The sequence below is a fragment of the Hipposideros armiger genome, unplaced genomic scaffold (assembly GCF_001890085.2).
Source record: "Hipposideros armiger isolate ML-2016 unplaced genomic scaffold, ASM189008v1 scaffold_106, whole genome shotgun sequence".
Taxonomy (NCBI): domain Eukaryota; kingdom Metazoa; phylum Chordata; class Mammalia; order Chiroptera; family Hipposideridae; genus Hipposideros; species Hipposideros armiger.
This window is the reverse complement of record NW_017731456.1, coordinates 558,125-562,473: the sequence shown is the minus strand read 5'-3', so window position 1 is coordinate 562,473 and position 4,349 is coordinate 558,125. Positions and strand designations below refer to the sequence as shown.

At 41.1% G+C, this 4,349-nt stretch overlaps 1 protein-coding gene across 3 annotated transcripts in view; it reads left to right on the top strand.

Moving 5' to 3' along the window:
• The window catches only part of JAK1 (Janus kinase 1), a 146,018-nt gene that overhangs the window by 66,893 nt on the left and 74,776 nt on the right, over window positions 1-4,349 (top strand). The gene's annotated exons all lie outside the window — the stretch shown is intronic.

Below are 4,349 nucleotides of genomic sequence, written 5' to 3'. Positions count from 1 at the left end.
GCCGGCCCTTGCAGGCAGTGATATTTTAAATAGTGGACTAGGAATCGGCTCTTCTGAGCTATAGCCTCAGCCCTAACTCCCTGTGTAACCTGGGGGAATTGTTTTGGCCCCCTGATTAGAGTAGTAACACACAGTTGTAGAACACTTGGACAGTCTTAAACAGCATGCAAAATGAAGTAATCACTAATCCCACAAGTTTCTGAGATAAATCACTGTTAACATCGGTCATTTTTCTTGTAGTTTCCTCCCCATCCTCCCATCATCTTTGTCTCTCTAGGATCATATGCATGTGGCCATGCACCTAGAATCATCCTCGATGTGCTATTTCATCACCTGCTTTTTTCATTAATATATTTTGGGGTTGCTGAATCCAAACAAGGATTTTTTAAGTCCAAATTGACATGTGGGACCAAATTGTCCTCAAGCAAGGTTGCACCCCCAAAACTGAATAGAGATTATCTCTGGGGAGTAGGGAGGGGAACTTTTGCTTTTCAGTGATGTTTTTCTTTTTTTTTTTTTCTTAGCTGAGCCATCCTACCACCTTTTGGCAGCTCAGCGGCAACTCAGCTCGGGCCGGGCATCCAACGGCTGTTGCTCAGAGCTCAAACTCTTGAGCGAGCTCTTAACCAACTGAGCCATTCGGCCAGCTTACAGTGATGTTTTTCTATATTGTTGAATGTGTATTTTTATTATCATGAGCCTAAATAACTTCTATAGTTTGAAGATGACAGTAATTTATACTTCTACCTAATCCAGGCTTGTATCTACATTTAAAAACAACCCTACCACCTTTACTGATTAGAGAGATTAAAAAAAAAATGACATCCTGTTATTTTAATTTGACTGTTATTGAAATTTGACCTTTTTACCATGACCATTTGTCATTTTTGTCTTTAGTTTCCATTTCCTTTGCCTCCTGATGACTTGGATTTGAGTCCCAGTTAATAAATACATGTGACCACCCATGAGTCACTGTATATCTATAGGTTTTAGTTTGCTTATGAGTAAAATAAGAGAAATGATACTTAAAATTAGTGTGAGAATGAATGGAGCTCATCTATTAAAAGTGCTTTGTAAGCTGTAAAAAGTATATAATCGTATTTATTGATGTTTGTGTATTGATTTTGTATTGATTTTGATCAGTTAATGGTTATGAACAGTTCAGCCAACATTGCTTTTTTGCATTCATTTGTAGGAAAGCTAAGAAGGCCGAGGTGCCCTCATTAATATTTGTTTTGGTGCAATGGTGGGACCTGAGATTTGGCATCAGAGGACCTGGTTTGTGCTGCATTTCTGCTACTTATTAGCTATGTGCACAGATGTCGTGCACTGGACAAACACAGTTCTTTTACCAAGACCAGTAATGTTCAGGGAACACCTGTGTGGACACACATCAGAGAGCTCTGTGAACTGATAGAATATTCATGCAAGCGGATGGAAACTATTTAAATGGGTGCTAGTACAAAGGAATTTGTGCATGCAAATTATACTCACTGGATCCCCTACCCCCACCCCACCCAATTCCACCCCTCAGAGTTTTGTGAAATGAAAATTGGTCAAAAGTATGATTCCAAGGCCTGAGAAGGCCTGATAAGGTCTTCTGAATCATCAAAGGCAGAGAGATTTCCATCCAACATGATTTTTGCGAAGTCCTGCCATATTTAGATCCTTGGAAACATGGATGATAACTTATGTCTGTCAATTATCCAGAGCACTGAATTCTGGATAATAGGAAACAGGGCGGCATAAACAACTCTACTGAGTAATGAGTGACGTCCTGGCCTCCTACTTCTTACTCTGTGTACCCAAGGACAAGATGTTACATAAATATCCTTGGGAGAGTGACTCCCCAGGGTAGCCCAGAGACTGCCGTCCTCCCTCAGACTGTCCGGTGGAGGAGGATGAATCACCAGCAGTAGAATGTCTGTTCCTCCAGCACTGTTAGTAAATGCTTAGCCAGGAGCTTCAGCCATGAGGACAAAAGCTTGGGGAAAGTTTTTTCTGACTCATTCACAGTGTAATTCACAGACGAAAACTCCTGGCTTCTCATTTCATTTTTTTTTTTTAAAGAAAGACTTTATTGTTTGTGTGAGTGTATATAGATAGTAAGGTGGGGTTACAGAATGGAGTCCCCAAATGAATATTCAAATGAGCTCTTAACGGTAGCTGTGGGGCTGTTTGCTTGCTCAGTTAACCTTTACAGTCCTGGGACCTTCACACCGCAGGAGAGCAGGGTGGGAAATCTCAGTTTCCAGGGCCTATATGTCTACCAAGGACTAGTTAATTCATTTAAAACACTTAAAACGAAGGATACTGTTTTTTCCACAGTTGAATTTCAAGCGTCCCTACGCCTTCCCCCACCATCTCCTTGTGTCTGAGAGCTCCCACTCCCCCCACCACCACCACCACCACTGGTCCACATTCACATACAGGGGGCCTTTCTGAAGAATTTGTATGGGAGTGGGGATTCGAGTTCTCCTTGAGGGTTGTCTCTGCTAAGGAAAGTCCAGATTCCTTAGATGTGGGCATTTGTGCTCCACTGTAAACTGGCCTCCGCTTTCATCCTTATTTCTTTGTTCTACTACACAAACTTTCTGTTCAGTATCCAAAGTTTTACACTCTCCCTTTCCTTCTTCTGCTGTTCTTCACATTTCCTTTATTTGGAATGTTTCCCTCGGTCAGCTGTTGTTCTCACTCTATTTGTATCTTCCCCATCGCCAAATGCCCAGTTCCAATCCAGCCTCCTCCGTAATGATCATGCTATTTATTATATGCCTACTGTCAGCCAGGTGTTCTACTACACCTCTCTATTTTTTTCTCCCAGAGTATAAAACAATCCTGTCAAATAATGACTATTATTGTTATTTGTGATTGAGAAAACAGCCACAGAAAATTTAAGAAGTGACTTGAACCCAGCCACTGAGTTCTAGGCAGCAGGGCCAGTACTCTGGCTCAGGTCTTTGTGACCTGAACTTTTCACCCACCACCCTGGTTGTCCCTGAATTCTCCTGATTGGACTAGCTGCACCAGCCCCCGCCTCACACTGTCTCTGAGCATGCTTTTTTGTCTTGGTTGGGTGTGTCTTGTGTGTGGCAGTCAATCATGCATGTCCTGTCACATTCTTGGGTGGCTAATTCTTTGTTGACAATACATCATTTCTTATATTCTTTTCTTCCCACCAAGCTATGCTTCACAGGCTTTTCATGATGAGTTTTTGTTTGTTTATTTTACGTTATGAATGATGTTCAGGAGCAAGTGGTATGTTTATATTTTTCTGTTTAGCTCAGTCACTAACATCCTATCATAATATTTATCTCCACAGTAGTCTTAGCAAATCTTCCTCCTCTCTGTCTCCATTTTTATTACCTTGAAAGGAGAAACAAAACCCTCATGGTTGGAGACTGTACTGCCCCCACATCTCCAAAGAAGGACCAACAGGAAAATTAAATGAAATGAAGGAAGACCAAGCATTGCCACTAAATAGTGTGGTGCCGTGAGATGGATGCCAGCTTGGCTAAATTCAAGTGTTGTCTGTTAGATGAGGGCTATTTGGCAAAAGATTTATGGATATATAATCATGCTCCGAACCTGCTTGGGATCTTACATCAAGGGTACGAAAAAGTGTTTCATTGAGGTTCTGCCTTATTAGTGCCGAGTATAAAGTGAGCATTTATCTTGATCAAGTATAGCTGTATCCTATCACTTTTTTTCAGTTTATTGGTAGATAAATACAATTAAAGTGGCTGCAGAAGACTCCTACTTCATGTTATCTACCGTCTACACCTCCGAGACTTGGAAAGCTCCCCCGTCTCCAGAAATTCCCATTGATGGCCATATACTGAACTTTTCTCTCCACTCGCAATGGTTATTTCTATGAAATACATTGAGAGTTTTGCACAGATGCAAAGTAAACAGAATGGATTTTGAATTCTTTAGGTTCCCACAAAGCATCACTGGGAGATGTGATTGTAAAGTTAGAAACTGGAGACTGTGGGAATACATCATGGATAAGAATAGTGGTTCTTGGCAGAATTTAAAACACGGATCTTCCATGCCTTGTGGGCATAGTTTCTACATGTTCTTGGTCTGGCACCATTATATGGATTTAGGAGGTAACCAACTGAAGAGTTTTCTGGGAGGAGAAACTGGGTTGAAGCTGTACTATGAATGTGGCCTTGTATAGTGGATCTCAGTGCAGCTGTTTGTGTTGAAACATCATAGGCTACACACTGTGGAAAAAGAGGAATGAACTTCCGGTAATCAAAGGCATTCCAGATAAAATATGTTTCACTGTTTTATGTATTCAGCTGGAGATGGTATGCACATTGGGTATAAACAGTGAATATAAG